Consider the following 15,402-nt stretch of genomic DNA (forward strand, 5'->3'; position numbering starts at 1 on the left):
TGTGAGTACATAGTTGCCTAATGTCACCTCCCTTATTGGCTCTGCAAGGAAAGAGACTTTTCAAAACAATCCCTGCAGGTTTCTGCTGGAATTTACATTTTTGTAAATATTAATATCCTGGACCAGCAGTGTAAGCTGTGTCAGGCAGATGTGAAATGGTCATTGCAGACACTTCATTTTTCACTATCAAGACATCACCAGTCAATGCAATCAGTGCATTTCTTTGATCTCACTTTGAACTACATAACTCCAATGTTCACGTCTTTAGACAGAAACTGGAGTTCAAGATGGGAAAACTCAGTATTTTGGATAGTGTTTTGTCTCCACCACAGCAGAAAGATCAGGCTGTGATCCTCAGATGTGAGGGATTTTTATCCCCAAAGGAGCAAAGCAATTATTCACAGTCAGAAGCTAGTATAAGCAGTAAGAACAGCCTCCCTGGACAATAGTATGATAATAAGGGAAGAATCCATCCTCTTCTTTCTGCCAAGTGACAGCTCAAGACCCTTTTGCCAGAACACCCATATTTTCTAATTGAAAAGCATTCTCAACAGAGAGAACAGAGAGTAAATGTATACCACTAATTTCACTCTATAGATGAGAAATGGGAGCACAGAAATTTTAGTTTTTCCTCCTTAATAAAATGATCCACCAAGTGTTTCTACCTTATCACAGGAAGTGTCATCAAGCAATAAAGAGCCCTTCTGTACCAGAAGGAGGAAGGTAGCAATAACTATTTGATTGCTGGTCAGATGCAAAGGCCAAGGTCACTTGGTCTGTTCAGCCTGGAGGAGACTGAGGGGAGAGCTCACTGCAGTCCAAAACTTCCTTGTGAGGAGGAGGGGCAGGCACTGATACCTTTTCTGTGCTGACCACTGACAGAAGCCAAGGGAATGGTACTAAGCTCTATCAGAGGAGGTTTAAGTTGAATGTTAGAAAAAGGTTCTTCACCCAGAGGGTGGTTGAACAGGCTTCCCAGGGAAGTGGTCACAGCATCAACCCTGACAGAGTTTAAGAAGTGCTTGGATAATGCTCTCAGGCCCATGGTGTGGCTCTTGGGGATGGTTCTGTGCAGGGCCAGGAGCTGGACATTGATGACCCTTGGTCCCTTCCAACTCAAGATATTCTATGACTGTATAAAATTTAAAATCAGCTAATACTGATGCTGGCAATAAGAAAAGGAAAAACACTGATGGGTTGAACTACAAATGTAGTATTTGTCCTACCAACACATTGCCACCAGACTACACCACTTACTATGAAAGAGTTACACAAAATTTAATGCTTAATCATGCACCAATATGGGCCTTTGAGATTTGGGAGCAATAATAATAATAATTTATGTTAATTAGCTTTGTTCCTCAACTCTTTTACAGAAGTTTCTACACAAGTTTCAAGACTCAGTTGCAGGCTCTCTTTATACCAACATGAAATTTATTAAGAGCATCATCCATATGTCTGTCTGTAGGCTCATTTTACTAAGTAAAGCTTCCTATTGTCACTGTCTTTTCTTCAGAATTTATGGCTGTATATATAACAAAATGCAAGAAATTAAGTTACTAAATTTGTTGTAACTGGAAGAAGAAGAAGAGATAAAAATATCTATCACAGATGTTCTCAAACAGCAGACATAATAATGATTCCTGGTTTCAGTTAGCATCCATTAATTGCTGACTCTGGAAATTAATAGGAAACACAGTGGAAACATTTTTCAACCTCCAGAAATATTTCATAACGATTCTTCTTGCACTGTTTCAATGCTAAAAAAATATTTTGAGTTGTCTGACAAAAAATTGGAAATCATTGTCCAAAGCTCTTATAAAGGAGCAAATGGTGAGAGGTTACATTCGGTCATGGATTCATTCTTAGAAGAGGAGGTAAAAAGCTTCAGTGAGGCCACTGACAAAATGTTCTGTGCCACAGACTTTGATCACCTCCTTCAGATACAGTTATGTGGCTGTACATACGTGATTCTTGGATTTTTTATCTCCTCTGACTGCCACCTTTATTTTCTTTCTGTAATGTTGCTTACGTCCCTTAGAGAAGTTACATATATTTTTCTACTCCCCCAACAATGAAGAACAATGCTTTGTTCTTTTTTTTCATACTTGTGGACAATGATTAGTGTCCTCCTGTCCTTTTTACTGTTTTCACATTATCCAACTCCAAATGCCAAAGTTTAATCTTCTCATATACTGCAAATTCATCCCTGCAGCTGTGTTCATTCCTCTGGATTTACATCTGGAGAGGATTCTGTGAAAAAAGGGCAGGAATCCTGTACAAAGGCTGTCCTCCTCTTGGAACTGTCTCCATGATGATGTTCTTGCCCTGGGTCCCCACCTGGGCTACTTCACAAAGGCATCACAGGCATGCCCATCCCTGACCATGGAGCAGCTGGTACAGAGCAGGAATCCACACAACAGGTACCTTGGGGTTTGATCACACCTGCCTCATCACTGTGGGCTTGCCTGAAGATCACTGAGCTGGGCTTGTCCCTGGTCATGGCCTCCAAACCTGATGCTGATCCTGACCCTGACTCACTGATTTGTGTTCCTGCCTTAAGTGCAGACTGGCCTCGTCCCCACAGATTGAACTTTCCTAATTACATACACTGCAAAATAATGAGGGACGGTTGGAAAAACAGATATGCACTAGATCTCAGAATTTTATGAAGTTCTGCTTAATATTTTGACCTATTTCTAGATTAAGTACTTTTAAGCAAACTACTGGCATTGTTCCTGCATATCTATGAGTTGCTCAATTTTTTCAGCTCTGAAATTAAGCTCATGGTTATAGCACTCCTGTGGTTTCCTACAAGCGCTACAGGAAGTCTGAAAACTATAACTTTTTTTGGAAATTAATCCCTTCAGGAAAAGAATATGAATTAAAATAATTGCAGTGACATGGCAGCCTTTCAAAAACAATGCATTAATTATTAATCCCCTGAGATACAACACACAGAGTTCTTTAATGGGGGCAAACTACATATAGGAGGAGGTGGGTGAAAAAGATCCAGCTTGGACTTAATTTTGTTTCTCTGTTTGTTTTTGTTCATCTTGAGCTATTGGACATTTTGCAAAGAACAATCTGATTGCTTGGCAGGTTGGAGAACTTTCCATTTTCTAGTCTTTAAGAGCAATAGCCCAGACATTAGAGCTCTTGTAACCTCAACCTGCTCCATCTTTATGAAGACAGATGTATTCAGGTCTAAATCGCATAGCTAGACCATTATGTATACAAACTACAGCATCTTTTTCCATCCCATAACTCAAAAGTTACTACATCAGTTCCAACAGTGGATGTTATACAACTTACCTAAATAAACCAGGACATACAAATTGTTCACATTAAGATAACATTGTTTCCAATGGTTTCTCACTATACAACTACAAGGAACTTAAACCTCTTCTAGTTTTCTTTCAGCTAAATTTCAGCTAATGTCAGGAAGGAAAAGATTGTTTTTGTCATACCTTGCTTTATTGAGAAGTTATCTACAATCACTTTTGAAGAGAATCTATTTATATTTTCCCATTAATGTTTGTAGATTAACATAAAGAGTACAGGGTGATTCTCATAACAATAATGTTGATTTATACTTGAGAGCATACAAGATACAGAATAAGCAGATAGTGTTCTACAATACCAGGAATAATTAAAACTGTAACAATAGAACAACTCCTCCAAGTGAATGCACAAGGAAGGCATGGATGGGCAAAGGAGATGCCCAGATAGGAAGATAAAAAGTAGTGGAAAATACCTTGCAGAATTTCCTTACTTCTATTCATCAATAGATTACAAAAAAATAAAAGACAGGAAGGCAAGGCAATTAGATGCTTGTCTCACAAGACATTAAGGAAATTGAAATAATCCTTGCCTTCATATGATTAAAGATGTTCTTGTTGACATGCAAAATAACTTCTCTAAGATTTATAGCTTCCAAACATAAAGACCCCAGGGATATCTGTTTGTTCCTATCTTTTGTACACATATATGTGCCACAGGGGCCTCTGCTTGTCAGGTTAGTGTGAGAGATGAAACTGCAGAGAGAGCTCCATGCCTGGAGGATGGAAGGCACATTGCTCCAACTTCCCCTCCCAACTCCCCACTTATCAAATGTACCTGGTCCCATCTTCTTGTTGCAGGAGGTCCTCACATGCCTAACTTCCAAAAGACAGGGGCCTATTTTTGGGGCACAACTGGTAGGAAAACCTGTTGTGCTGGATTTGTCTGGTAAGGCTGATGAGCCTACTTCCTTCCTCTGCAATTTCTCTACTCCTAATGATAAACAAATACCACTCATTTAAAAAGAAGTTTTTCTGAGTGTAGCTTCCAAGCAAAAGCCTACAGATTACAGGATCATAATGATTAAAAGATCAATACAGTCATGCTGAGGACTGACAGGAATGAACATGCCAGGAAGGACAATCCAAAAATGAAGCCTAATAAATCACCAGATAGCCCAGAAGGACCAAAGATTAGGTACTAATAGTACATGTGGCAAAGACAATGATGAAGCACCAGGAGGGCAGAAGCCCAACAGACCTGAAGAATCCATCAGCTTTCTGACCTCACTTATACAAACAGACCAAGACACTATTGTTCCTCAGCACACACTGTAGAACCCACGGGACAATGTTGTGCTTCTATTGTTTTTTTTTTCCAGTATGCTGGAGGAGTTATTGGAATCTTTTTTTTCATAACAGCTGCTTGGAAGCTGTGAGATTCTCTGCTGGGAGCTGCTGAATAGGAAGCAACACTAGAGTTCCCCTTAGATAACAGATGAGCAATTCAAAAACAAGATGTGCCTCAGTCTTAGGATCAGAAATCCTAACATAAAGCAGTACTTTCAAAACCCATCTTTTTCAAGTACTGTGAATACCATTGTAGACATCCCTACAGGTCTCCCATTCATTTTTCAAGAGCTTGATCTTATTGGCATTACAAGCATGGCTTGGTAAGTGTTTAAATTGGTTTATTCACTTACTGTGATTTCTAAGACACATTCAGTTCCTTGTGTGGGAGCAGGTAGAAATGCTGCATATTTATTTTAAACAAATACTGACAGCACTGATAAACCATTTCAAATGATGCCATAATTTATCGTAATTTGTTAGTCAATTTAAACTTGCTCCAGTCAGAAGTGAAAAATTGTTTTTAATCTTATAAGTTCACAGCAATGTAAAACCTTGCTGCAATCTACCCCACAAAATACTGCACAGAGAAGTCTGGGACAGCAATACCAACTCAAAACAATTTCATAGCTATTTCTTCTTAAGAAGTGTGAGGCCGATCACGTTCAAATGTTGCAAACAAGCACTGATCAATAAACACAAACTCTCCTTTTATTCACTATTACAGACAGGATATTACAGGTACATACTAGGGCTGTCTTACTTTCACAGGTGCAAAATGCTTAGTCTACAAGCAGAGCCAGTAGAAATATTTCAGATGGTGGTTATTTATTGCATGATTGTTAAGACGTTTTTTGCCATTGCATGCAAATGGTAGCTAGTTGAACCACTGTGAGCATGAATGGCACTGAAGTGGCACATTTCTGAGCCAGCATGGAATAATTTGTGGCTAAATCTAAAAAACAGCCCAGCAAACAAATTGAGGTAACTTCCTCATAGATGAACATGCATATGAAAAAAATAATTATATTATATCATATATATAATATGCACACTTGCACAGGTAACAACAACAAAAAGCCAAAAACCAACAACAACAACAACAAAAACCTAATAAAGTAAACAGAACCATCTGAAGTAATGGTTTTCCCATGGCTTTTGACTGAGAGGCTGGTAGGCTTTCTCAAAATTAATCTTTTTGAGTTTTGAAATTTTGAAAAATTCCCAGGGACAGGGTGCCTTCTTCTTGAAAGTTTGAACATTTCCCTCACAAACAACATACAACCTCGTAGCAGGGTGACTCAATTCACTAGCCATTTATTTCTCACAGCTGAGATGCACAGAACTAAGGAAATAGAGAAATTTATCCTAATGTGGCTTTCTGGTCTCTCTCAAGTTTGGACCTGAAAACTTGTTTCTGCTGTGGAACAGCTGGTGCACCACTGCTCTGACAGCTCCAGCTTTAGGAGGCTAAGATTATTTTCTCTTCCATTTTGCACATCCAAGACCTGCCTTTGATAAGTTCCATGAGACAATACAAGTGCAACCAACAGCACAGCAGGTCACACCAGCAGCTTTGAAAGCCAGCAGAGGACAAACCCATCTGTATTAATCTGCCTTTTGTGCAACTGGCAATTAGCCCCCTAAAATAACAACATATGTGGAAGAAAAATCATATGTACCCATTGTTGGGTATCCTCAGACAGTTTTGGCCCAGTTTCATTTTATAGCACATTAGCTAAACTTGCATTCTTCCAAAACTCATTAATCACAACACAAAAAACAAAACAAAACAAAACAAAAAAAAAAAAAACAAAAACAAAAACAAGCAAACAAACAAACAAACAAAAAAAAATGAAAAACCAAAAAACCAGCTAAATGTGTGGTAGGCAACAAATTACAAATAATATAAATACTCTTTGAAAAGAGCAAAGACACAAAGAGATCATTGTATATTAGAGTATCTGGGACTTCTACTAACTGGATTTGCAGCAATGCATGGGTATTGCCCCATTCATTTACAGAAAAAATGGTGAGGGCCATCAACACTGTGATTTTTTCTTTTTTAGTATTTCTATTGCAGGATATAAATAGGAATCTGTTCTTTGTTTTGCAATACACCTTTTCTCACTCTAGACTCTAAAATACAATGATGTCATCATTGTCATCTAAACATAAAAAAGATCACTGAAAACACATATAACTCAGATGGTTAAAGATACACAGAGAAATAAAAGCAAAATTTCTATCAAAATACATTATCTGCATAAAGCTGGCAAAGCTCTATGAGGGCACAAAATCACTAGGCCATACATTTGCTTAGTTCTACTGAAGTCTTTTGGGTAAGTCTCCCATGGGAGAACACTAATGTAATTTTGCAATTGTATGTGGAAATGCAAGAGTTTTGAAAAAGAGAAAAGAAGCAATAAGGAAGAGTAAACAGTTTTCTTGCCAAGATAAAGTTGTAGCTGCTCTCAAAATCTCTGCAACTCAACAACTTTTTTATATTCTTAAGAAGGAAACAGTATGCAAGGTGGTGAATCTGCTGAGGAAACAGAATTATTTAAGTTACACAAAATGACTGAGAATGGAGAGGAATTCCAGGAGGATCTAATCAAAGTGGATGATTGGTTAACACAACAGTAGATAAATTTTAATGAAGGTAGGCATGAGGCAATGCTTAGTAAGTAAAACTGTTCACTTCAACTTTATATTTACCAATTAGCCAGCATATTTGGGGGAAATATGCTAGCAATGATGATAATATTGTCTGCCTTCTTCTCAATGTAATAAGAAAAGGTTATTGAGAAAAAGGGTTTTCTGTGTGAGTATTGTTTATTTTTCTCTCCTCTGTCTGCTGTCATTTTGTTCAGTGTTTCGGATACATGTGAAACAATAGCTCACTTTTCAGAAGGAGAGCAAGGAAGGGTAAAACTTCTGAGACTGTAAAAACTTAAATAGATTCCTTTTTTTTATTTCCAGCTTTCTAAAACGTGTGAAAGATTTTGAAGAATAGAGCATTAGCTGGTGGCAATTAGGTGATTCGAAATGCAAGTGAAAGGGAAAAATTACTATCAGCATTGAAGCTAATGCAGTCTGGTGCCTCATGTCTTCTGGCTGGACACTCTGGTGGCTAAGAGAAAGAGTGCTTTTAATGAAGGTTTCTGCAGACTGGGACACTGTACTGCCATTCTCCTGCGAGGATTTCCTACTGTTAAAGATGATGTGCTCATTTTGCCTCAGTAAGAGCATCACTAAGGTACTACCTCTTATTTGTAGCTGTTTATGATGAAATTTTTGTCTCTGATGAGTTTGGTTGGATCTGGCCAACAGTAGTGCCACTGGTTTTGGAAATAAGACACATGGACAAGATGAGACTGCTTGGTCAGAGCTGACCCCTTCCTGACCTGAGCAATGCAGGTTCCTCAAGACTAGTCCAGAATATGTTACCCACCAAAACACGGGCCAGACTCATTGGCAAGCACAAGCCCCTTTATCTGGGGAAACTGGTCAGTAGTGTCTTCCCATTGTTGCTTGTAGTGCCAAAACTGACTGATTTACCTGAACAGCAGTAGCTAACAATGTCACCATTGTTGAGGCCAGACATGGGCAGCAGTAAATCAGGGAATGCATGATTGCCATGGAGTAGGTAGTCTCACAGACAATCCTGCAGGTGAAGGTAATAGATACAGGAAAACTTCCTGGAGCTCATCCTGCTTTGCCTCTCCAAACATGACAATTTAGTCCCTAGTATAAACTGATTTCAGCTGTACAGAGCACATGCTCCTTATTCAGCTGGATGCACTGCAGTCCATGTATGACAGAGAAATCCCCACTTGAGGAAATTGGAAGTGGCCTTTGGATGTGCATCATTAACTGTGCCACAGGCAAAGCAGCAAAAGCCGTGCTCTGCAGAGGACAGCATCTGCAGGGAGTGACAGCATGTTTGAGCTTTGTGGGAAGAGCAGGGCACGTGGTAAGGCCATCACATACTCTATGGAGAAGTGGAAGAAAGCTGCCCCCTAGGAACATCCCAAAAGCCCAGTATATTAATGTCCTAAAGAAAGGAAGGAGGAAACTGCTGTGGTTCTGCCTGCCCCACAAGTGCCCTATTGCTGGAGTGAGATTCAGAGAGCATGACAAAAGGTGGCAATATTAATTCAGGCTGTCTGTTACCCTTCCCAGCAGATTATCCTCCCAGGACAACTAAGCTGTTATTAGTCCCTATACACAAGGGGCCCTGCTGGAGTCCAGTGTGTTCAGTGAGAAGTTCTTCATTTTCAGAAGTGCAGCTTGAAAATGTATGTTTACTCCAAACTTGTCTAGGGATTTACATGGCTATGTGGGTACTAGGCTGGAGGTCTCAGTGTGCTGAAAGAAGTTCCCACCCTTAACATCTTATAGCATCAAATAAATAAGACAAAATAAGAAATACAGGAATATAAGGAATACTAAAAAAGACATATTATCAATTACTAAGTGTTTGCATTGACCAGAGCTTAGGTACATTAAAAAGGCAAAAACCTCCCAAACCTAAAGGACTCAATGATGGGGTCTTAAGGTAACATTCTTCCTCCAACCAATTTCAACAGCAAGATTAGCCTGAGGATACAGTTTGCCTGATCTCTTGCCCATTGATATGCATCTTAGAGGAGCCCTGTGGATTAGGAAACTGCAGTCAGTATAATCACATTTTCATACAGAAACAGTATGAATGGGAAATGAGAACCACAGTAATGTTCTCTTTGCTTAGAGAACATGATAACTCCTCAGCATGGAGTTCCTCTTCAGAGGAACCTATACTTGAAGGCATTGATACAGAAAGGGTTACACAAAGAGGGGAAATACAATGGCACAGGTGACAATAGGATTTTGCCTAAAAGTTGCTGGCTGGAGGCAAATAGTAAACTTTTAAGAAATATCTATTTCATAACAAATTTTACATTACTTACATTTCCTCAGATGTACTTTCTTGCTGGCTGTGCAATCATTTTTGGCCATTAACAGAAATAAAGACACCACATGAAATACAGCAAGTACCAGAACCTCAAGGACTTCATGCATAAAAAATCCATCCTGGGAAGCAGAAGCTATCATTATTTTAGTCCTTTATTTATTGTTTCCTAATGCAAAGAAAACCCATGCTGCTCTCCACCACCTCCGAACTCTGTGTTACCATTCTCACTCCTGTTAAATATGCAGCTGGGAGGTAATCTGCTTAGCAACCAGCACAAACATATTGCACCAGAGGAAAAGGAAGGCTCCTTGACAAGCAAACTTGGCTAGAAGCCAGGTAAAAGACCCAAAGGCACCTCAGTCAAATATCTGTGTTTTCTGAATACATTAATAAGAGGAACAGTGGGGACAGGGCATACCCAAGCAGGTGAGCTGCTGCTCATGCACAGTGTTACTATGGCAGGTGGACAGAACAGATGAGAAGTAGTTGGTTCAGTGCAGATTTTCCACTGTGCAATCTATGTAGCTGAAACTAATAGTTTGGCCTCCTGGTGCCCCTGAGTCACTGCAGCACTGTCCCCGCAGCAGCAGGGGTGGGCTCTCATCAAGAAGGTACCAGGCTGTCCTGGCACGGCCAGATGTATGTGGCACATGCTAAATGAGAGGAATCCTTTTGGGCTTTAAAAAACATTTCCACAGCTGCACTGTGGAAAATGGCATTGCACTTGAAGTGCAACACATAAAAGCAATACAACAGAAGTGAAGGACCAAATTTAGGCATCTTTTACAGAGTCAGACAGGAAAAGGAGGAGCAGGGACTGATGTTAGTGATAGAGACAAAGACTTTGAGGATGTGGCTTCAAAGTCTTCCAAAGCCATCCAGTGCTACCTCAGCATGGCTCTCACCTTGTGCTTGCAGATGTGCACAGAGGAAAGATTGTGGGATAGGCAAAAACATCTCCACAAGTAGCTGTCCCTCTGGCTCAAGCATGTCCCTCTAGCCCACTAGAGCATGCTGTTGAATTCTGAAAGAAATCATAGCCCTGTGCATGTTTCCCCACCAGATGCATCCCCAGAACCTGTGAAGACTTGGGCATTTTGTGCTGCCTGTCTTATAGAAGATGAGGCAGCAAAATAAGACATATAAGAACCCTTCAATGCAGCTGGGAGGAGTTTTAAGAAAATCCTCAGTTGCTCTTCAGGCTAGCCACTGAAAACATGCTCTCATAATTTTATTCACATCATGTCAGAAGACCCAAGAGCTTCAGTGGCACAATTTGGGGGCATAAATGCATGACAACTCTCCTGGAGAGTGGACAAGATCCACCCTCACTCCGTAACATATGGCTGAAAATTTAAGAGAGGCTGGGACACCTCTGCTTTAAAATAATTGTCAAGGATGCAACATACTCAGCATGAAAAAACATAAATTTTTGTACTCCATTCTGACAAAAGGTCAAGACAATAATGACTCTAATGAGGCAGAAAACATCTAGGAATGAGTCTTGGCTGCTTCAAATAGTATGTAAGGCAGATCAAGGCAGACCATATGTTCTGCTAGAATAAAACATATGCTTTAAAGGACAAATGATTCACGAAGGGTTGGTTAAGTGGGATACATCATGTGCAGGTACTGAAGTTCAGGATGCTGCTACTATAAGCAACTGTCTAGGGGGAGATGACAACCCAGTACATTATCTGTACATGGGATTAAAAGAGAGGACAAGATATATCAAAGTTGGGGGTAGCAGTATTGCAATCCAGTTTCTGAATATATTAACATGGAAAATACAATGTTACAGGAACTCTTGATACTCACAGAAATAATCTTTCCATTAATCTTCACTTGATTACAGTGACTGTTTTCATAGCAAGAAAAGCTCTACCTCTGATGTGCCATGTAGCACAAGAAATAATAGATTCAACCTTAAAGCATGCACAGCTAAAGATGAATAACAAATTTTGGAGAGAACTGTACATCATCCATGATGACAAGCAGAAAGCTAACAGAATGGAAAGCAGGCAGATCAAGAGTAACCAATGTCCATAGCTCATCTTTAAAGATAAGCCATGGCACTGGAATTTAAGGTGTGAATGGATCAGAGCTGACTCAATAGAGAGTAACAGTTTAGTTGCCTGTACTACTCACTTGCTTTCTTTGTAGAAAATAAAACAAAAATGTGCCCTGGGAGGTAAGGGAGGCCTAAAACCAGCAGGAGAAGGCACATACCTCTGGCAGGTTTCTCTGACCATACTAGACCATGTCTCGTGTTGCTAGAGCCATGAGAAGCTCACACAAAGGGAGCATTGCAAGTGCCAGGATCTACATATCTGAATTTCTCTCCTTAGATAAGATTCATCCATGTAATCACAGATGTCTAAATGCCATTTTTAAATATCTTTATGCCCCTGCATAACATCTACATGGCATTGGAGACATCATATGGTCAAACAAGGCAGAGGTGCTGGCTTTCCAAGTCAGCACAAGAAACCTACCGTAACACAACTGAATCCTTCTCAGAGCATCTTCCTTGGCATTTTACCCAGGCACTGTTCTTCATTATGTGTTCGATACAGCTCATCTATCTCATTCGTGAAAGGAATCTTTTTTTGGACAAAAAAATCCCTCCAAAATTCTGCAAAATCTTCCACAATGAAAATATGTTTATTCTCAGAGGAAAACAAACTGTCCCTCAGTCAAGACCACCCTATCCAAAAAAATCCTTTCCAAACCAGGCTTTCTCAGACAATACTTAGCCAGACCTAAGCAGGTGGCTGAAGAGCTCAACCTTTCAAATTAATTTTCTAGGATAAACATGACATTTTAATGCCTCTGACATGGCAGTGGTTTGTCCAGTGCATAGGCAGCATCCTGTATCTGGCACTCACAGGCAGATTTCCAAAGCACTACAGGTTCACCGTCCTGAGTTTTGTTTATGGTACATTTAAGAGCAGAGCTTTGTGGCACAGAAGCCCTGTTTATATTTCAGCTGCTTTGGAAGGCAAGATGTGACATGGAGTTCTTTAATGCACCTTGTGCTGTGGCTAGATCCCCAAGGCTCTTGCAAGGGAAGGAGCTGCACTTCCATTTATTCTGATCACACTGTGACTGACTTCAGAGAGCGCTGGAAGGAGCTGACTTTCTCTGAGTGAAGAAAAGTTCATGAGCATACTGAGCTGGTCCAATTAATACAGAGTACCCTGCCTTACCTCCAGTTTCTGAATTAGATCCTTGGAAAACTAGATAGTTTATCTGTATGTAAACATGCCCACAGTTAAACTCCTCTTTTTTACATACGAATTCTATATCCTGTAGTGCAGTTATTTGCAAACTAGCTTAAAGGGCTCGTTCACTGCCAAAGCCTACTTATGAGAGAGGAAAGGTTTATTTGCCCTTGACACAAGAAATACATCTAAGTTCTATATCCTGTAGTGCAGTTATTTGCAAACTAGCTTAAAGGGCTTGTTCACTGCCAAAGCCTACTTATGAGAGAGGAAAGGTTTATTTGCCCTTGACACAAGAAATACATCTAAGTTGGAATGGCAATCATGACTCTTGCGCTATGCAAGATGAGTCAGTGCTCTCTGAGGAGGCTTTCAGCCCCAGATGGTGAAAGAGCTACCTGACAGTGAGGACCACTGGTCTGACCTGTAGTCAAGGAGGAACCTCAAATGACATCGTTGCAGTGGCATAGGAGGAGGAGGAGGATGTGATGTGTCTTCAGAGGAGGAAGTCCCCGAGAGCAATATTCAGGGCAGGTGTACCCTTATTACAGGTGTGGCCAGCAGCAGCTCACAACAGGCAAGTACAGATCATGGTGGGCTTTACCTGTACAGCCACGACCCCGTCCAGCATGGTCAGTTGCACTGGGGACCTGGAAAAAAACCATTTTGCTTCTCTAGAAATTATTCTTGTTCACCATGCAGAGTCTTCAGTACATGGTAACTAGTAGCTGTCACCTGTTATGCAGCTCCTAGAAAGGCCCACCTTCCATCTGCTGATGCAGATGGGTTGATAAAGTGAGCCCAAAATGCCTATCCAACTCAAAAATCCAGTGCTCCTTCAGCTGTCTATGCAAACAGTATCACACTATGACAAGGCTGGTCCTTTCATCTCCCCCAGCAGCAGCTTGGGATACTTGTTTGGCATGAAAACATCAGTGCTAAACTCAAGGTCAGGGTGAGTGACATGTTGGATCTTAAAGTGTGCATGGAGCAGGTAAATAGGGTAGTGGTGTAGAATACAAAAGAGATTTTTAAGCAAACAGCAATGGATTTGAGGATGGACAGAAACCCAATGAGTGCTGCTGCTGTGCAAGGCACATCTCAGAAATGCCTTGATAGGATTTTTGTAATCATATTGTTTAGATGGCAACTAACCAATTCACATGGCTGGGCTACTGTAAGCAAAACCAAATAGTAAGTTCAACTTCTTTTCTTATTGCATTCTTCCTTTTTAACTACCAAATGTACCATTTGAAACATAGAGAAGGAACATTTAATTTGACAGTATCTCTCTAAGTACAGTTAGTTATGAGGCTAGACATGAAAATATCGAAAGCTACTAATAAATACATACATAATATTACCAGTAACAAATAGTTTCTAACACTTCATACAGTGGGGTTTATGATAACTTATACTGGTGCATTAATACTGATAAACACAGCTCTATTGCTTCAGGAGAGATCTATACTAAATATTATACTATTTAATCCATAATTTTTTCCTCCATCTCTGTAGCAGAAATAGTTCATAGATAAGGGGTCATAGTTCATAGAAAGGGATTGTAGCTAGTGATACTAATAAATCACTCAAGAAAGGGATTGTAGATAGTGATACTAATAAATCATTCAGAGACAGCAACTACCCTGAAATGCAGTTTTAGTCATGTTAAGACAACCACTGTACCACAAAGGAAGGAAAAGCATTTACTTCTCTTCTGTACTATAGAGAAGATTTACCTTTGAAAAATGCTATTATTTGAGTTAAAATCTTTCAGGCAATTTCAGTCAGTTTTCTTGCCATAATATCTGATACTACTGCAAGTTTCAGCAAACACATTTAACTAAGCTACATTTAAAAGATCTTTTAAGGGCAGAGCTCACCACCACTGTGTGCAACACAGGGCTGGGCACCTGTTACATACCTTCTGGCTGGACAACACCATTTGATCAGCTTGCAAGCAATGCTCATTAGCACTTGCAAAGTCCTGTGTATGTTCACAGGGTTCAAAAATTATTCAGATTAATAAAACCCAAATCAACTCCCACACATGGCAGTGCAGAGCACAACTGGGTCACTAGATCTCCAGTATGTGGATTCTTAAGTAATTATAAGTGCATGTTTAAGAGATTGAGTAGCACTGTCCAAGGATTCAGAAGGATTTTAAATGCTGAGATATTTATCAGGTAAAATATATATACAACTCTTGATTGTTTTCAGTGATGTATTAAATGCATACAAAATTTTTCTCTAATGTAGCTTCAGCTACAGTTCAAAATGAGGTAGTCTAACAAATGTATTTAGGACAATGAAAAAAAAGAAAAGAAATCCACATGTAGAAACAGGACCAAAGGCTTCATTCAGAATCCTTTGAAGAAAAGTCTCCTGTGTTTTTTAATCAGCAGTGTGCTGGTGCAAATGCAGCATGTTCATAAAGTATTAGTAAACCCTTTCTTGCACTGGGGTCCCTCTGGCATTGGGTAGGTTAAGCAATTGCTGGTATCAAATTAATTCATTGATTTCCACTAAAAAAGTTACTGCATCTTAAATTACAGATAAACTATTCCAATAGAGCAGAGAATAAAATGAA

The 15,402-nt window shown here is 39.8% G+C and overlaps 1 protein-coding gene and 1 long non-coding RNA gene across 11 annotated transcripts in view; both read right to left on the bottom strand.

The window, feature by feature from the left end:
* Positions 1-9,577, bottom strand: part of LOC146768713 (uncharacterized) — a 56,798-nt gene extending 47,221 nt beyond the window's left edge. Inside the window, exon 1 of the long non-coding RNA XR_014955530.1 lies at positions 1-9,577. This exon is cut by the window's left edge and continues 22,452 nt beyond it. This is a non-coding gene — a long non-coding RNA (uncharacterized LOC146768713).
* Positions 1-15,402, bottom strand: part of MTUS2 (microtubule associated scaffold protein 2) — a 273,605-nt gene that overhangs the window by 116,432 nt on the left and 141,771 nt on the right. The gene's annotated exons all lie outside the window — the stretch shown is intronic.

This window comes from Lonchura striata, chromosome 1 (genome assembly GCF_050655825.1).
Source record: "Lonchura striata isolate lonStrDom1 chromosome 1, ASM5065582v1, whole genome shotgun sequence".
NCBI classification, from domain to species: domain Eukaryota; kingdom Metazoa; phylum Chordata; class Aves; order Passeriformes; family Estrildidae; genus Lonchura; species Lonchura striata.